Source organism: Tamandua tetradactyla, chromosome 7 (assembly GCF_023851605.1).
Source record: "Tamandua tetradactyla isolate mTamTet1 chromosome 7, mTamTet1.pri, whole genome shotgun sequence".
NCBI lineage: Eukaryota > Metazoa > Chordata > Mammalia > Pilosa > Myrmecophagidae > Tamandua > Tamandua tetradactyla.
In genome coordinates this window covers 161,608,461-161,629,116 of record NC_135333.1, presented here as the reverse complement: position 1 = coordinate 161,629,116, position 20,656 = coordinate 161,608,461, and the positions used below count along the sequence as shown (strand labels likewise).

Genomic DNA, 20,656 nt, shown 5'->3' with positions numbered 1-20,656 from the left:
AGGCTTTTTAAAATATATCATTTTATAAACATGGTTCCTATGTCCCAAATTTTATGCTAATTCTAGCTGGTAAATTTATGAAGCAAAGTTATTACCTGTTGTTATAGGAATAATTCCATATATACAAAGCTCTAGTGGATGTTTCAATGGGGCTTAAGAGCAAACACTTTTTTGAACACCTACTATGCATATGGTGTTGGATTAATTAGTAACGAGGAAACAAAAGAATAAAATAAATAGGAATAATAGTCAACACAGAGCCCAACATATATTTTGTTCATGATGAAGAAAAAATGTGGAATTTAATCTTTATTTGTAGGACACTACAAGATAAGAAATTCCGTAGAGAAATAAGAAACACATTGAGAGGAGAGGCTTCATAGAGTATTATGTACAATTTGGAACTGATCAAGCATAGCTTTGTTGTAAAAAGTGGTACATAGCAAATCATATTTTTAAAAAATTCTTAATAGAGAAACAACAAGACACACTTATACCAGGCATAGTGCACAAACAACTTTAAACCCCAGCTGTACAATGCAAAAGTTAAAAGTCTCCGGTGCACCATCCTGAACCTGGAAGGTATAGCTTTACAGGTAGTTTCTGGAACAACATTCTAATCTTCTTCTTCTTCTTCAGAGAAATATTTCTCAATCAAGCTTAATGAAAACTCATTTTCATGGTTTTGTGGAGCTTCGATTTTGCCCAAGACTCCACATTTTTCAATCATTATATTAGGTTTCTCAGTTTCACCTAATTTTTGAGCAGCCTGAAAGATATTTGAAATGGCATCCAGAATAACCAGAATAATTTTGGTATCTTTCACAGGTAAAAAGTTCATCAATGGTTCTATTATACCACAATGGACATGGTATACGATCTTTCCAACTATTCCACCATTTGTATAGTTGGTCACAGTTCATACTGCTTCCTTTTGTGTTTTAAAGTCTGCCTTAGAAAGAATGCTAAAGAAGAATGGGACTAATCCATTGGTTCACCACTTGCTGTATCCGGTCCTGGTGGCCAGCTGTGATGTTTGACATTGCCCATGTTTGACATAGCTTCCTTTTGAATATTAGTTTTGGGGTTAGTTAGCAGGTTGAGAAAGATGGCAAGTGCTCCTGCATCTATTACAATCTGAGTCTGTTCCTCTGTCCCAGTGATAATATTTCCTATGGCTCTTAATGAAGGAGTCACAACTGGCAATTTAGTAGCCCCTAGAAGCTTTACAAGCTGGGGCACAACTCCAGTTTTCATAACCATTCCGATCTGTTTATTTGGATCATCAGTAAGATAGGAAATGGCCCAGCAGGTATCCGCTAATACTGCTGGATCATCATGATGCAGGAGACACACTAAAGTAGGAAGAAATTGCTCAACAGCATCTAATGTGGGTACAGAATTCTTGTTTCGACAAAAGTTGGAAAGTGTCTAGGTAAGATTATGAAAGTAACCACATGCTAAAGATGACATATCAAGAGCTGCAAGTAGAGCCAACAGAGGATAGACTGAACTGTAATTGATAACCAAGTCTGGAAAAAATAAGCCATCATGTCAAAGTTTCCTAGAGCCCATACAGTTTGTTCACCAATGTGAGTGTGGGGAGACGCCAACACAGAAATGAATGCACCTCCATCTACCACAGCCTTGGTCTGTTCTGATGTCCCAAAAGCAATGTAAGTGAGTGCCCAAGCAGATTCAAATCAGAACAATCAGTTCTGTCCAAGAAGGACACAATTTTGGAATCAGACCATCCCAGATTACGTTGTCTATTCGGGGCTGTTTTTCCCTAGAAAGCAGTTTCCTAGCAGCTTGAGAGGCTTGAAGCTGGCTTTCCAAATTGTTGCTATTTATGCCTTTGACAATGTCATCAACAGACCGATTTACAACACCCTGGTTATTATGGTTTTCCTGCAGTGGAGAAGTAGCATTATCAGGAAAAGAGCTGACTTTTCCTTTTCAGCATCTGGTCATCTGCAGCTTCATATTAGCCACCTCATATACACCACCACCTCATTTCTGTACTCTCTTTCCCCTTGTTCTTGAATCTGTTAAAGCGGGCAGCTGGTGAATTAGCATTGTCATTGGTGGACATAGTTGTGAGACAAAGGGAAGAAGCTCAGGAGTAGGCTCGGGCTTGCACAGCAGGAGATAAACAGGGCTCACTGCACTCGAAACGTCCACCATGGCTCAGCCCAAAGACTTCAAGCTTGACATATTTTTAAGTCACTATATTCAAAGATAGAAAGTAGTAAGTTTCATAAAGCTGATAGAAGGAAAATGCTAGCACTAATAGAGATACATTGTTGTTGCAAAAAGACATGGGTTAGTAGGGGAATTGATTGAGCTATGTGGTGAGGACTGTATAGGGTGCACATGTGAGGCACTGTGGAGAGAACAGAACTTTCTATGATGTTAGAAATTCTTCTTTATAGCTCTCCCAGACCACAGCTACTAGTCCCATATGGCTATGAAGTATATGGATTGTGGCTAATGTGACTAAGGAGCTGTCTGACTAATGTTTACTGTATTGGATAATGCGGTTCTAGACAGAGAAATAGCATAAGCTAAAGTGCAGGGTGGAGAAATGGAAAAGATAAAATTTGCATAAAAGACAAAGCAAATTGCCTACCTCACCTGGAATTGAGCTTTTGAGGAAGTAAAGTGGAAATGATATTTGAAAAAGTGATGCAGAAAATGTAGTAGAAAAAGACAGATGTGAAATATATCATGAAAGGAGCAATTAGAGCACTATAAACTGATTAGAAGAATTGGAGAATGAAGAACCATGCATTTTGGAGAACAAAGATGGAAGGACCAATAAGAGAAATATATTTGGCAGTATGGACCCCTGGTTTAGAGAGAGATTCTGGGCTTGGTTTTAGATCTTTTGGGTTTAAGTTTCCAGTGCAAGAAATATAGACTTAACAAAAATGTAACAGAATTTCTGGGAATTACCTGCAGATAAAATCGGGATCAGCCAACTAGAGTCCTCAAGCCAAATTTGGCTTGCTACCTGTTTTTGTAAATAAAGTTTTATTGGAACACAGCTACTCTCTTTGTTCATTTATTATGTATGTCTGCTTTTGTACTATAAAAGTAAAGTTGAGTAGTTGTATCAGACTGTCATGGCTTGCAAAGTCAAAAACATTTATCACCTAGTCGTTTGGAGAAAAAGATTGCTGACTGCTGATATAGATGATTAAAATCACCAGAGGCATAAGATTCTAATGATTTTACTATGGGAAATTCTATTATTCAACAGAACTCAATGACCATTACTATTATATTGCTCTGTTTATAATGTACTACTTTTGTTCAGAATAAGGTCCTCATTGATTCTAAATTTTATCTTGGGTTACCAGGAAAAAATTAAATTATTCTCTGTTTAATAATACTGTTAAATGTGTTATATTTTTTATCTAGATATCTGCACCTTGCAACTCTTTTTATAATTTATATTTCTCCATTAACTATAGTGTTTTATTAAACAGAACACTGCATTCTCTGACTATTCCAAATGATACAGATGTTAAGCCATATGAAATTCTTCGATTTTCTTCAATTCACAGAAGCTAAATGGAAGCTGAATCATTCGATGTGACTGAAGGAGTATGGGAAACTGCTTGTATCTTAACAGGGGGCATATATTTAAGTATTAGCATAATAAGAATAGCAACAAACTAGGAAAGAAGGAAGGAAAAATTCAGAAAAAAAAGAGGAAATTATGGATGTAATGAGTACGAACTTTGAGGGAAACCAGATTTGGCTTTGAAACTTGGTTCTACCATAAAATGTTTTTGACTTTGAGCATGTTATTTTAACCTCTCTGTAATATCAAATGTGTCACCTTATTTCATTTTGCTAAAGCTGATGAAACGCAATACACCAGAAATGTTTTTTTGTGTTTTTTTTTTGCCGTGGGCAGGCTCTGGGAATCGAACCCGGGTCTCTGGCATGGCAGGCGAGAACTCTGCCACTGAGCCACTGTTGCCCACCCAATGGGTTGTTCTTTACAGTGGAGATTTATTAATTGATGATTTACAGATCTCAGGCCGTGAAAATGCCCAACTCAAGGTATCAACAGGATGATACTGGACTCTGAAGAAAGACTGCTGGCATCTGGGACACCTGTCACATGGGAAGGCACATGGCTGGTGTCTGCTGGTCCTTCTCTCCTTGGGTGTCATGGCTTTCGGCCTCTGGCTTCAGTGGCTTCCTCTTAGTTCTCCGTGGGTCCTCCCTTAGCTTTTCCTGGGCTTTTCCCTAGAAGCTCCTCTTGATTTCATCTCTCTCAGCTTCTTTTGGTTTTCTGCAAGTCCTTTATCCTCTCATAAAAGACACTGACAGGATAAACTTATGAAGCATGTAATAACATGGATGGACCTAGAGAACATTATGCTGAGTGAGTCCAGCCAAAAACTAAGGACAAATACTGTATGGTCCCACTGATGTGAACCGACATTCGAGAATAAACTTGGAATATGTCATTGGTAACAGAGTCCAGCAGGAGTTAGAAACAGGGTAAGATAATGGGTAATTGGAGCTGAAGAGATACAGACTGTGCAACAGGACTAGATACAAAAACTCAAAAATGGACAGCACAATAATACCTAATTGTAAAGTAATCATGTTAAAACACTGAATGAAGCTGCATCTGAGCTATAGGTTTTTTTTTGTTTGTTTGTTTGTTTTTTTACTATTATTATTACTTTTATTTCTTTTCTCTATATTAACATTCTATATCTTTTTCTGTTGTGTTGCTAGTTCTTCTAAACCGATGCAAATGTACTAAGAAACCATGATCATGCATCTATGTGATGATGTTAAGAATTACTGATTGCATATGTAGAATGGTATGATTTCTAAATGTTGGGTTAATTTCTTTTTTTCCGTTAATTAATAAAAAAAAAAAAAAGACACTGGGAGAAGATTAAGACCCACCTTGAATGAAGTGGGTCACATCTCCATTGAAACAACCTTATCAAAAGGTCCCACCCACAATAGGTTGGCACTCACGGGAATGCAATAAAAGAACCTGACCTTTTCTGGGGTGTAGAACAGCTTCCAAACCATACCTCCTTAAACTATAGATAGGAACCACTTCATATGTTTATTCTGAGCACAGTGGTGTCAGATAAAATACAAGATACCCAGCTAAGTTTGAATTTCAGATAAACAATGAATAATTTTTTTCAGTATAAGTACATCCCATGCATATTTGCCATTTATCTGACCTGTTATAAAGAAACACAAAGAGTGAATCCTAAAATGACCAACGGACTTCAGTTAATAATAATGTATCAGTATTGATGTATCAACTGTAACAAATGCAGCACACTAATGCAGATGCTAATAATAGGGAAATTGTGAGAGGGGAAGAGAATTAGGGAACTCTATGAATTATCTGTTTTCTTTTCTGTCAACCTGAAACTTCTCTGAAAAAATAAAGTTTATTAAGATTTTTGAAAATATGCTTTCTTTAGAAAATTTCCAGAAACAAAATATTCTATCTAGATATAGTCATAAATGATTGGATTATATAAACAGGTACCAAGAAAAATTATGCTCTGTATACTATTTTGAACATTCAGATATAAAGAAGGTTGGGTTTTTTTTTTCCTTTTTTTTTCTTTGTTGTATACAGGTGTGTGTTAACTTAAAGTTTTAGAAAGAACTTTAGAAATACTTTGAGGACACCATCATTTTGTAAGGCTGAGCAAAACAGAACAACAAGGAACGCTCTGGGTACCGGCAGAGTCCCTCTCCTCAGCACTTTGCTGGCCACAGTTCCAAGGGCAGGGCCCTCACCATCCTCCTCTCTCTGACCCAGAGGGTCTTGACTGGGTGGGCTGCCAAGACTATGGGCTCAGAGAGGGTGAAAGGGAGGCGCAAAGGACCAGTGGCCACTCACTTGTTGATCGATGCTTAAGTGTAGTTTGCTCACTTGTTGATCTATGCTTAAGTATAGTTTTTGCATTGCTTGTTTGCTACTTAATAGCAAAGTCAAGTAAAAACAAATTCAGCTAAATCATCATCCTTTTCTATTTTTCAACCTGGACCAGCTTTGTAGTATGGCTGAGTTCCACTGATTTCACTAGAAATTTTTTTTTTTTTTGGTATGCTGTATGGTGGGGTCACATTTCATTCTTTTTCCATGTGAGTATCCCGTTATTGCAGCACCGTTTGTTGAATTTTTGTTTGTTTGTTTTGCTTGTTTGTTTTGTTTTGGGGGAAGTGCATGGACTGGGAATAGAACCTGTGTCTCCCGCATGGCAGATGAGAATTCTGCCACTGAACTACCCTTGAATCCCCCCCATCAGCAATTTTGATATAATTCCTGTGAGTAAAAGGGTTAGAGAAAGAGAGACAAATCCTCATTTTCTCCAGAGGACGTCATTATTCAGTAGGCAATGTCTAAGACAAAAAAATAAAGAACAAAAAGCAAAAAATAGTATTATAAATATGGAAGTATATAGCAGAAAGAACTACTTAAAATAATTGAAAATGGGAAGAGACTTGGGAGTGAGGTAGAGAGAAGTTAGTACTATAAGTTTTGTTATGGTATTTGAATTTTGTAAAATTGTGAACGTGTATTCCTTTGATAAAAAAGGTAAGTTTAATTTTTTAAATTACGTGCCTATTATGCTCAGTAGGATATAGCATTTTTTTTCTGCCAGTTTCAATTTCCACAAGTCTCTAGTTCTGCAACTGATATCTTCCTCTTTTCTAACAATTTCTACATAAGAAATAATGAATTCACTAATTCTGTGACCATGAAGACTGATTTAGATAATCTCAGAATTGCTAAATCATTAGGAAAGGCTTCCTGTTAGATGAAATTGCAATTCCTTTACCACTGAGCATTTTGCTAACTCAAAGCATTTTCACAAATACAGAGTCGATTGGTCTGGAAAAGTAACAAGCTTCTTTATATTCTTATCTGCCCTTCTTGGCATCACACACAATAATGAATTAATGTAAAAGATTACCCACTTCTTCCAGGTATTATTCTCACCGAGCTGGAGGAGAGCAGAGACTGCCCTATTCTGACTTCCCTTGCCGAAGATGAAACAGATGGAAGCGCCATTATAAGTCAAGGTCATGGGTTGGTGGAAATTCTGTGATTCAAGAAATGAAGCCGCAGCCAAGATTGAGGTTGTTATGGAAACATTCTTTACTAATCGCTAACTACTCCTGCTTTCCGTTTCTGGGTAAACAGGTTAAGAATGCTGAGTGTTCTGGGCTGGCCCCCAGGTTTCCCTGCCATGCGCTGTCTGGCCCCCATTCCTGAAGCACACGTCACTGTCTGTATGTTTGTTCTCAAGGCGGGCAAAAGCTGTTGTGACTTGCCCATTCCCAGTGTTCAAACAGTCCAGCTGTTGTGTCAACACTTTAGGGCCAGCTCTGATCTTGACGGGCCACTCCAGCTTTTTATTATGGGCAGTGCATTCACTTTCATCTGTGCTCAAAGACCTCAGATCAGCCTCTGCCAGAAACTAAGACTTGATCAGTAGTGAAAGGTAGAATTCTTAATGTTGAACTCGCCAAGGGACTCAGTTACAGGACGGATCTAGAGTCTGGATAGAGTTTCAAGGAGGTTGAAAATGGCATCAGGTAAAATCGGTGAGTTAATACTGAGGGCAGTTATCCTTCCCCTTTAAGAGTGGAGAGGAAACTGATCCTAATTGCTGCTTCATTCACAGAGGCTTACTTGTACCAGGCCAGGCGTGGTTTTAAGTGGTTCTTCTGTCTTATCTTATTTAGTCCTCATCACATCCGCAGGTGGTATTTCCCTTTCATGGGATTAAATAAAAGAATGTCTTAAAAGTTCTTAACACAGTGCCTGACAATGCATAAAGAAATGTTGGCTTACTATCTTTACTAGCCACCCATAATGACACATCATCGCTCTGCGGTTTTATAAATCTGAGTCTTTCAAAATCATGCCAGTCCAAAGGAGACTCTCCCCTTGGGGAAAGAATGTGAAGGGTGGAAAATTAAACTCCTGTGCAAGTTTACATTCCTACGTTTCAGTGGCTAGAGAACTCAACAGGTGAGGGCCAGACAAAAGAAATTTCTTAACATTAATTCCAGTGACTGAAGTATGTTGTATGTCCAGATATTGATTACATATAACTTCCCCGGGCTAATGCCTCTCCTGTCTAACACTGACACTTTTGATCAGCAATCAGAAACTTAGCCTCATGTTCTGGACTGTCCAAAGATGGATAAGGTGACTGCACTGAGAGTGGAAATCCTTTGCTCAGAGGCAAGACTCATTAGCAAAGCAATTGTAGAGGGAATTCAAGCATCAACTACATGTCTTTTAATTCTCATTCTGAGAATTGATGGTGCTAAGAGCACATATTGATGACATTTTTAATAGATGAAAGGGAAAACTTTATCACCATATTGTTACAAAATGTTACCAAAGGCAAGTGTACATTTTGCAAATTAAATGTAATTAAATGTTTAATTAAGACCTTTAACTTTCAAAAACTTTTTTTTTTTTGGCTTAAATAAAAGTAGGCATTCGAGGGTTAAACATTAGAACCACGTTCTAAACTTGGAATCCTGTTCTAATGGTTAGAATGCAGTTATGGTGAGAAAGGGATATGATGGAAAGACGTGATTAAATCAAGGGCCTTGGCATCAGGAAGATTGAACTGGAATTAAAACTTCGCCCTGCTCCCAAATAGTTTTAATGGTCCTTGAGAAAGTTTCTTCTTTACATGTGTGTTTGCATGTCTCTAAAATAAGATATGTTAGGGGGTCTTTATGAAGATTATTTGAAATAATACATTTAAAGGACTTGGCATATAGTAGGAACTCAACAAACAGCTGCTATAATGATAATTATGAATAGGACAAAGAGATCTAGGATGTACCTTGGATTCTATAAATTCTGCACAAGAGAGAGGCCATTTTCAAGTCACTCAACCTAAAAGATTTTCTCATCTTGCCCCAAATCTGGGCATATCCAACTTCTCCTATCCCCACAAACTGACCTAGAGAAATTCAGTACTGGACAGGGAGAGGTAGAGAGGTGGATTAAGTGTTCCTCACAGGTATTGCCTCTATCTGATACATATTTATATCCAGTGGGTCCCCTATGATCTTTAACACACAGTTGACTCTAAATAAATTGAACCAAATGGAATAGGAAACACATTCAACACATACACCATTCCTAGTAGAAAGAAGCAATCACTTCAGAACTTCTGCAAGGACAGTGAGGATGGAGAAGTTGCCAATGTATATACTCTACCTAAAGTCTGAACTTGAAGGAACTGCAGCCATGGAATCCAGAAATCATCTGATGTTAAAGCACAAATAACCAGATACAAGGACCAACCATTTCATTCTGGAAAATTACAGGAAACATGGAGGACAAACCTTGGGAGATACAAAACCAAGGGATGGACAGACAAGAGTAAGGGAAAGAAATGACCAACTCCCCAATGGGGAGGACGTTAACACCCAACCCATAGTTTTATTTTACTTAAAATAACTGACTAGATGCTAATTGCATATATTAAATACTTCCACAGCAACATCTAGGCCAATGGTTGACCAAACAACTGGACGCCATAACCAAGTTGACACCCCCAACTTTGGTAACAGTTCTTGCATGGATAAGACCAGGCTGAGCACCACATTTTACAGTGTTGTTTTTCAGAGGTTTTGGGTATCTAGGTATTCTAAGGAGTATATTTCACATTAATTTTCACCTTTGAGCTCAACAATACCTTTATAAGTTAATTGGCAAACTATTATCATTCCCACTTTACAGGTGACAGAATTGAGATTCATGAAATTTAAGCTGATTTCTCACATTTACAGAATTTCTGTTAGAACTGGGAATAATACCCTAGCCTTTGGATTTCAGGTCCCAGGACTTCTACTTACCACATTGTCTTTTGAGAAATAATTTTGCAAATAATGTGATATTTTCTTTTGCATCTGTCTTTCAAAGTGTTACATTTTAAAATCCAATTTGGATTTAAGCCTATTATGTGTTGAATTTGCAATCTCTGAGATGTGGAAAACCTTGTGATATTTATAAGGATCCATGAGCTTTATACAGTCTAAGAGGAAAATCAGTTATAATGGAAATGATGGATGCATTGGATAGGTTGGGATCTTTAAAATATTCATTTCATACAAGAAAATGCTCTAGAATTAGAATCTGTGCTAATACATTATAGAAAATATTGATATCAATAACTCTTCAGGGTGGAATTAGGGCTGGGAAATTTAAACCCAGTCTTGCTCCTTAAAATTCCTGTTGAACATTTATTGAAGCAACCATACTCAGGCATATTCTGAAGATTGCAACTCATTTTGTTAAATTCATATATGTATATATAGCCAGACAGGCTAAGAAATGTAAGTGTAATATAGTTTTCACATGTTATGTGTGAAAACTTTCTCCTTTTGGTTGATTGGTTATGGAGAATTTGAATTCACAGATTCCAGCACCTGCAGATATATGCGCATTTGCAGATGGCAATTAGAACCTCATCCCTCCTTCTCCTCCCCCTCCCACCAGGTATCCTCGGCTTTTCTTCTGCTCCTCAGCAGGACTCCAAGGAGGAAAGTCGGCTACACTGCATGCTTCCAAGCCTGAGTCTGTGGTCTCAGTCTGTCATCTCTGATATCTTGACCAGCTGCCTTTTGGGCTGTTATATAACTGGTTTAGAAAGGTTAGAGTGGGATTCATTTCACCCCTGTCCAAGGATGCTGTGAAGATGTCAACCCACGAATGAATAAGCTGGGATGCTCTGGGATGAGTCCAGCATTTCATACAAGGAGCAGTAAGTGCACAAGTTGCCTTTTTTTTTGCATAGGCAGGCATGGGGAATCGAACCCGGGTCTCCGGCATGGCAGGCGAGAACTCTGCCACTGAACCACCATCACACCACCCTCGGGCTGCTTTTTAATAGAGCTGATAGAACCACTGCTTTAAAAGACATTTAAGTTTCCAGCAAAGAGAGATTTTAAGGATTATAGAACGTCATTCCCATTTTTCTATGGAAACAGAGGCACAGAGAAGTGGCATGATTTTTCAGTTGTCAATGACAATTAAAACGAGAAGTCGAGTTGTTGATACATTTTGTTTTAAGCTCTGCCTTCCTTGCCAGGCCAAATCAATTATTTAATTGAGATGGTGAGTTAATTAAGTAGTTGGTTTGATTGAACTTCTGTAATAAATTCAAGTTTCTGAAACTAAGGTTTATTTTTCAGCTGAGCTAAAATGCTGATGTGCAGACTTGAAGTCAGTTAAGCTTTTTAGATTCAATTCTTTCTAGATTCCTTGAACCATGCTTCTATTTGGCTCAACTTCAAAATAAAGAACCCCAGAACATTTTATTCCTTAAAAAAATGCAATTAGGCAAGCCATGTAAAATGTATAGTCTGTGTGATTACAGGAATTTTTCCATTATATCCTCTCAGCCAAAGATGATTTTATTATGTAAGATTGAATTGAAGTCATGTAAATGGAAAAACAGTATTTTTTTTTAAAACCTCAAGAAGGAATAACCATTGCAAAGAATGTGATAACATCTACATCATGTAAATGTTGGCATTTGACTAATACTTAATTTTATTTGGAACATAGGAAAATGGAATCCAAGAAGGAAATAACAAAAACACCATCTTAAAATTTCTCAAGCACATCTCAGGAAAAATGCACCATTAAGCAGGCATACTGGCAATCATCATAAAATATCCAGTAGCTTTCTTTAAATTGTAGGACAAAGGAATTTGCGTCAACAAAGATGGGAAGTCAAATGTGAAGACTGACCTTTTTTTTTCTGTAGCTACTGGTCTGGTGTTTTAAAAATCATGAAGTTGTCTACACATTCATAGCCGTACAAAAGTATAGGAGAATCAACCACAAAACCGGTTCAATGCAGGCATTTATAAAAGCCTGTAAAAATCGGTGCAAAGAAAGTAAAGTCATCAACATGTTTACCATAAAAATCTGCTGCATCTGTGTACATATGCTCCACATTGATTGCATTTTTGTTTAACTGCTATTTTCAGCAGCCAGTGTATTCCCTGGTTCATGTCAACTTCCTTTTAGGGTTTCCATGTGACTTGCATTAGCATTTTTGGCTTCAAAATTACCCTTAATGAACCATTTATAGTTTTTTTAAGAGTGCTTTAAAAATTTGGCTGTAACAGTTATCCAAAACATAATTTGATGTGCTGTTTAACTATTTAATACTTTGTTTGAAAATTTAAGTGAGGCCTTTGGTTGGTTGGTTGATACAGTACGATTAAGGTAGATTTGATGCCCCTTCAAGACTATAATTATCTGCTGAATTGTTCATGGTCCAGACTTATATATTAGATTGTGTTCTAATAAAATATGAATTCAAAAATGTTGACTTTGGTGTTTTTAAAGTATTTCTTCAAAATATCACTAAATGTACAAATTTTAAAAAATAATGATTAAGCTAAGAAAAATGAATGAAATATTCTGTTACAATGAAAGTGGTCTGCCCATATAGTACTTCTTACTATATTTATGTACATACACATATGTATCTCATTTCCTAATTCTCAAGAAAATGTATGATTTTTTGTACAAAATATTTAGTGATATGATAGCATGGTTCAAATCTTCACAATAATGAAGAGTCTCAAGGCAAACTCTGTAATAGCTATCAGTCTCTTTAACAAGTGACTGCTGAATATCCTGACAGAGCCTCACATTCATTTTACTGAAAGAAAAATGAAAGTGAATGTTGCCTCTCTGTGCAACTTGTGATAAAATTGTATTTCTTATTACAAAATATATATATGTATGTAATTAATACAGTAATTTTGTTTTCCAGGTGTAACACAATTGGAAAAACAACAGTTTAGATCATTAAAAAAAAAAAACTACTCTAAATACTTCTGCATTAGAATCAACTGTAGCTCTTATCTAAAAATGCAGATTTTTGGCTCTGTCTCTGATCTACTGAAGCAAGGGGTTCTCTAAAATTTGAAAACCATTGATGGAGATGCTTAGCCATTTCTTGTTTTAGGAAAGTCTTCACTGATCCTCCTTAAAACCAGATTTATTAGCCTTTTCCATGTTCTTATATTAACCTTATATTAGAATTACTGCCTAGGGGACAGGGGCTGTGTTTTGTTCACAGAGCTTAGCACAATAACGGACACAAGATAAATCTTAGATTAACTATTGAATGAATGAAGGGCTGATCAGTATAATATAGAGCTTTGGTCATAATGAAGCAGATTTGTTGATGATAATCCAATTTACCAAGTCACAGACACAAGTACTTTTCAATAAAGAGTAGTCCTGGCCCTCTCCCACCATTCACTTCATCACCACTTGGGGAAAGAGTGTCCCCATAACTATAATTCTCCAATCTACCACCTTTAAAACTGACCTCTCACACAGGAGAGATATTAAGTATGCCTTCAGCTCTACAAAAATTGAAGCCAAATCTTTCGCTCATTCAAAGTAGAACTGGAAGTGCTCTGCACCCTTGGCACCGAGAACAAGAATGCTTTTAAGACAAAGAGTGTAAATGCAAGATAAGTGAAGTCCAAAGCAGTGAAGTGGTGGACCAGCCATCACGAGAAATGGGTGACGCCACCGACACTTGAACCTTGCATAATTCTTTGAGAACAAATCTGAAAAACAGCTTTAAAGCTGTAGCTAGAGGGTTTTGAAAACCTCAGCCAGCCATTCAGAATTAAGGAGAGCACTTATTTACTTGAAGAGAGTGTGGATTGTGGGTTAAAAACCATACCTTTTGAAGGGCTGATATAGGGACATGACCTTGACCCCTGTACTCGACTGTATCTCACAACACCATACTTCTGGGATAGAGGGAAGGAAAAAGAGGGAGTAGTCTAGGAAATTGCTGCATTTAAATTATAGATTTAGTAACAAAGTTCCAGTCTCAGAAGACATTAGACCATGACAATTTGTTGGTCAAAGATCATGACATATTAACCATTGATCTTCCCCTTCTAAAAGTGTTCCAGCTCATAGCAGTAGCTATTTGGTCAATGCTTGTGGACTACTGGATAAAAAACAAATGGAAAGCTCGTAAAAAGCAAAGAATTGAGTATCTTAAGTAATCTGACATTTTTATGTCTTTCAAATTTTTCTCCTGGGTATTGATACTAAACTACAGACCTATAGTAAAGGGCCCTACTCTAAAGTTCACACTCAGACAGGACATGACCTGAGCGCGGGTAGAACCTGACCCTGGAATGTGGGGTGGGAGCTGGTTACAAGGAAGATTAGTACAGGTACTGGCACCAGAAGCAAGCTGATTTGAGCTAATGACCTGAGGCTTCTCTTCCTATCCTGCTTAAGGATGAGTTAAGTAGGATATTCTAGGGTGGGTTTTGAACCCTTGGCCAAAGAAGATTGGTAGGTGTTAAAGCACAGTAAGAGGTTAGAGGAAGATTTCATGAACATTTTGGCTTGTAGAAACCTCATCCTTAGCACACCTGTTAATATCTCCCAGGCAGGGTCTGCCCCATGGGCCTGCGACCCACACAGCCACACACGGCCCTGAGCTTGGGGGGGCTCTCATGCTTGGTTTAATGCTCTGCTCTTACCATCTTGAAATTCTTAATAATCTTATTCTTGAACATGTGTTTTTTTTAATTGAAGTCCCATGGGACAATGGAATGTGCACATGAGCAGCGAAGATATGCACAATATCCGTGTCCACCATGCCTTGCTATCCCCATTCACATGAGGAGTCACTGATGCCCCATAAGCTCAGAATTCTGGTGAACTCCTGGTGCATGGAAGTTCAGTGAGACTGAAAGTGAGAACAAGGTAATCTCTGTGACTGTGTAAGCCGGGGTACTAAGAGCCCTGAGACCATGCTTTCTGTTTGAACCAAGATGTGTCTGGATTTAGAAAGAAGACAGTGGCATTCTAAGAAAGGTGAGAAATCAAAGAACAGTCTCATATCACTTCTTACTCATGATACTTCCCTGTATTGATCAAACACTTGCTGAAAATGATGATATAGAAGGAGAGAGAAAAAGGGAGAGAGCAACTTATAGTTCCTTTTCCTTTCAGTCATTCCATACTCATCAGTAAGCTGAAGATAAGGAGTGTTAGTAAAGACTATTGGTAGAAAGTGCACATATCAAGAAGTGAAAATAAAAAGAATGCCATGATTCTATTCTTCTGTTAAGGACAAAATGCAGACGCATCTACAAGCTACAAAATATGAATTGTGTCATTTCAGTGATTCTGTATATGAGTTAATGCTCTTGCATTTGCATTTAAAACTAGCATTGTACAATATAAAGATGAACAGTAAAATTCATGCAAGTAATTTAAAATTTTATGTTTTCTTTACTTAACATTATGTGAAATAATAAATTAAAACACCATGAGAATGAAAAAAAAACACCATGACAAATCAAGAACAAGGCCACAGAAGAAAGAAAAGGTTTTATATTTTAGCACCTTTAGTGGCACTTTTTCTCTTACCCTGCCAAGAGAAAGCATGCATTTTGACTTTGCATTGACCCCAACCCTACACTTAGCAAGTATTTCAAGGAGCACCATCTTGGGAAATTATAAGAAGGAGGAATGAACAGTAAGGAGATGAAGCCTAAAATATGACCGCACCTCATTCCCAGTCACAGGGCAATCGAAGAGCGTTGTCAGGAATTCTGGTGCCAAGTGGGCAGACCTGGGCTCTTCTCCCTTGCTGTGTGGCTCCGCGAAAATTGCCTAACCTCTCTGAGCCTCAGTTTTCCCACCTATGAAAGTGAAATAGTAACTTGCATGGGTGTTGTGAAGGATAGACATAACACCCAGAATTTACCATATAGTAAATTTGCAATATATATACATACGTTTGCCATTATTGCCACTATTATCAAGGATCCTTTTATTTCTAGAACCCATAGGATTGTCCTTGTATAGGGCACACTAGGGTTGACCTCTGTGGGAGAATTTGAAGGAGCACTGGCTTCTTCCTGATGCCTAAAATTCCATTAGCAATCCACTCAATAACTCCCTTCTGCAGGCTGACCTGGAAAAGGTATGATAAATCCTAAATACTTCAGTGTTAATATAACAACAAATTCAGGGCAAGGCTGCAAGTGCAGTGGACACCTGGAGGGTTGGGACAGAGGATTTTTCCAACAGGGAAAAGTGCACCAGAATGAGGGCACATAATAGAGACAGAGGGAGCATCAGATACAAATTTCACCGTCTTGGAGTCTGAAAGTCATCTTGCAATCAACAAGCTGGGTGAATGTGAACAAATTAAACCAATTAAAACCCCTTCATTTCAATTTCCTATAAAATAATGGGTTGGTTATGGTGAAAATCCCTTTACAAACAAAGATTTACATATAGACATTCATTAGAGGTCCGCTGTATGTCACCCAGTGCTTGACACTTTGGGTGAAACAAAAAGAATAATGAAAGATCCCTGATCTCAAGGAGTTTACAATTTGGAAGAGAAGGTAAGATCAACACATTCACAATGTATAATATGGTAACGAATGAATTCTATTGGAAGAATAAATTAAAATTGAGGGAGACAGAGGAGATAGCAGCCAACTTTGCATTTGAACCAATGTGTCCTTCTCTCTCCCCTTCCTGGATCATGCTATTCTACATGAACTTTTTGTTCTGCCACATACTAATACTAAGAACTACTTTTTTTTTTTCCACATATCCTGTGTCAGACCTTATACTATAGACTTTCTCCTATGTCAAGTCACTCAACTCTTGTAAGTACTGCTAAGGTTAGAAATCAAACTAATAGTGGGTAAGGTCATGCTCAAGGTCACACAGCTTTGGATCTAGGTTATTCTGCCTCATAACTCATTTCTTTCCATGCTGCTTCCATAAGGGCCCACCTGAGGTTCCCCAAAGAGGTGTTCCTCCTTGGCCTATATGCTGCTCCTCTAGAATAGCTATAAACCCTTGATTTCCTGAAAAATTGTACATATTTACAAAGCCAACTCAGCCAGTGTTCCCTTTTCCTCTTTACTTTACCCTCTCCAAAAGGTTAGTCCTCCCAATTCTAGGCAGTAAATATTTCCTATATGTTATCTTTCTATCATTCTGCTGTTATTCTGCTTATCATATTGTGGAGGAATAATTCATTTATGCTTTTGATACCACTTGTCCTTTCTGTTGTTGAATATTCAGCACACAACTGGAGCTCAATAAATTTTTGCTGAAACACATTGAATTGAGTACTATTAGGGAAATCGGTACTGCCCAAGGATGTATAGCAGGGTTAGCAAACTTTTTCTGTTAAGGATCAGAAAGTAAATATTCTGGGTTTTTGGGCCATGCACTCTCTGCAGCAACTACTCACCTCTGCCACTGTAGTGCAAAAACAACCATATAAAATATAGTGTTCCAATAAAATTTATTTACAAAACCGGGAAGCAAACTGGATTTGGCCTTTGGGGAGAAGTTTGCAAACCCCTGATGTATTGGATGCCAAAAAGCTGAAATGTAAGAGTCTGAAACAGTGAAGTAGAAGAAATAGCATATACAGAGGCCAGGTAGCATGATAAGTTCAGGAAAACCCACGAATCAGTAGGGCTGGTTCATGGTATACATGGCGGGTGCATGGATGGTACAGTGATAGAATGCTCACCTTTCATGCGGAAAACCTGGGTTCAATTCCCAGACCATGCACTACCCCCCTCCCCCAAAAGAAAAGAACATAGAATAATAATATATACACTGGAAAAGTGGAACAAGGGTATGGAGGGTCTCAATTGCCAGAGTAAGGAGTCTATATTCTTTCCGGTAGGTATGGATATGTCACGAAAGTTTGTTTGAGACCCAAAAAGGACCATGCATCAGAAATTGCTCTCCCATGTGTATACTAGAGACAGACAGAAAAAGAGGTTTGTAAGATAACCTAAGTGAGGGAATAGTGGAAACAAAAATGGAAAGACATGGGCAAACATGAGAGCTGCTGAGTCAAAATCAGTGGGACTTGGCAATCAGTTGCATGTGAGCACAGGGAGAATGAAAGTCAGCACGAAGGTTCATAACCCAGTGCCCGGGAGAATGATGGGCCCAGGAAGAGAACCAGGAAGGGCAGGAGGAGGGACTGGTTTCAGAAAAAAGATGCGACATTTATTTCAGACATGTTAAGTCTGATTTTAATACTTGTTTTCCCTGGTCAAAGCCCAAATTCAAATACTGTGACTTATAACAGCATTCCTTTCCAAAACTGGATTAAGATGTTTCTGCCATTTGGCAGACAAACACTTTAAGCTCTTTTCCAAAATATACCTTCACATGATGTTTGATCTCCGTTTAGTTTTTCTTTTTTAGCTGCTCTTACCCTAACAGCTAAAGAAACCTTGGAAAGTTCCTCCTCCTTCACTGTTTCTTTTCATTTTCCAGTTAGTTGCTATGTAGTTATGAACCAATCACTTTAATTTCCTGTTTCCTCCTTAAAATGAGACTAATTTATTATCAGAGCAGAGAATTTGGGTCCTTCTTTATGAACTATGATTACTAAGATACAAATCAGAGTATTGTCCAAGGATAAGACAGCAAAAACCAAAGTATTGAGCTGTATAGATAATTGAAATTGAATTCCAATCATAAGATCTGTTCTGAAGGAAAACTGATGTGAAATCAAAATAGAAAGGATTCACAGTCATATCCAGAAACCAAGGTGAGTTGGAGATACAAAGCATCAGCAGAAGGGAAAGTGTGTGGCTAGATTTTAACTACCTGTGATGGACCACAAGGTGTATCCTTGCCCCAAACCTGGCAATATTTGGAAAGCCCATTGGTAGGCAAGGGCAAAACTGATTAAGTTTCCAACTTAAGTAGATAGGCAAAAACTATACTTAACTCCCTATAGCATAAAATAAAATGTAGATCCTATAATGGCTGATAAAACTTGAAGTTATACAGAAACCCTGCAAATAAAATTGAACCACAATCTGAGTAGTTCAGTCAGTAGTATTGTACCCAAGTTACATTTTTAATTTTGACAAATGTAGCATGGTTATGTAAGATGACAATATTAGAGGAAGCTGGACAGAGGGTATATGGGAGCTCTCTGAATTATCTTGGTAACTCTCATATAAAATTTAAAACTATTCCAGAATAAAAAGTTAAAAACAAATAGATTTCTCCACTAAGCTTCATTGCCCTACAATTTTTCTAGTCGAAAGATTAGTCACTATTTAGAATGCCTTTTTCTCAAAAAGTTCTTACTGCAATAATTGACCAAATAACTCAGTTGTTCAGAGCATATACGTTGAAGCCAAAAGACCTTGGTTCAAAGCCTGACTCTATTATTTACTAGTTGTATGACATGAGGTAAGTTTATTAACTTGGTTAACTCTCTATTTCACCTGTAAAATGAGTATACTAATAGTCCTTTCTTCTCACAAAATAATTTGAAGTGCTTTGAACATTGCCTAGCATGTGGATAGTGCTTGAAAAATGCAATATTAGCAGTAGAATATTGATTGATTTCTATCATGTGTGTGCATAAAACATTTAAATCCTCCACAGGCAAAGTTGAGTATGAGGCACCCAGAGTATCTCATCACTGCCCAAATGAAATGTCTGACTTGTTTTGCTGTGCTTCTGGTTCACAAATAGAAGACTTTTCCCAATGTTCTCTCAGAAATATGATTTTTAACTCAGCCACTCTTTTATATTAAAAAAAGCACTATGGCCAGATGGTCCCTGTTCTGGAGTTTGAGAAATGACATCAAAAACAAGTGGGCAGAGGGGTTTTATTAGTCATTTGTTGGCTCCATAGCAGCCATTTCCATGAAATTATAGGACAATGACGAACTCTAAGTAGCTTATGCTGGGCTTTGGAAAGCAGGTCCCTGTAACTGCAAAAACTCATAGGTCAGGAATGTACAGCAGGGGCAATAAAGTAGAGAATTACTGCCTGAGGATCCCAAGACCTTTCAGGAGCTTGGACCTGAGGAAATTCAAAGACAGGAAATGCTGGCATGCTTAAGAAAGGCCAGAACACTTTGGCTGTCTGGAGAGCATTATGCGACAGTGGGAGGGAGGTGCCTCCTACAGAGCTATTGGAAATGTGAAGAAGATCTAATAGGTTAAGAGAAACTGTGAATCAAACCTGGGATCTTAAGTCAACCCATCCAAGTAGGGGCTCCTCTTCAAGTCTTCTCTGACTCTGCTTAGACCTCGTGACCTATAATCCTCTCTCCCACTATTCCTCTATGTAGCTGGTTTCATACCACGTACACCCACTTTCTATCATCCTACCTTGACACTTCCAGCTGAAGGTCCCAGTGGTCATTTCAGAAGTGAAGGATCATTGCCATGGAACAAATGAGTATGGGATTGCAAGATGCAAAATCCATGACCTGAGTTGTGGTCCTAGCTCTTCCACCTGCTGGTGTGGGAAAGAGACTGAAAAGCTACAGTTGCAGGGGGTTCTTTTTGCATAAAAAGGAGGAGGAGGAGGAGGAGGAGATGAAGAAGAGAAGGTCTTTACACGGTTATGTGATCTACATGGGTTTTAGTGAAGTTTATGTAAAAACACATATATAAAAAGTATCTACAAAACTAGTGGCAACCACAGGCCTGAACACGTCTCCTGGCATTTACATTTCTTCTCCTGTGTACCACTTCACTGAGTCCCAACCA

At 38.0% G+C, this 20,656-nt stretch overlaps 1 pseudogene; it reads right to left on the bottom strand.

Moving 5' to 3' along the window:
* Positions 1–491: 491 nt before the first annotated feature.
* Positions 492–2,095, bottom strand: LOC143690723 (importin subunit alpha-1 pseudogene; annotated as a pseudogene).
* Positions 2,096–20,656: the final 18,561 nt, after the last annotated feature.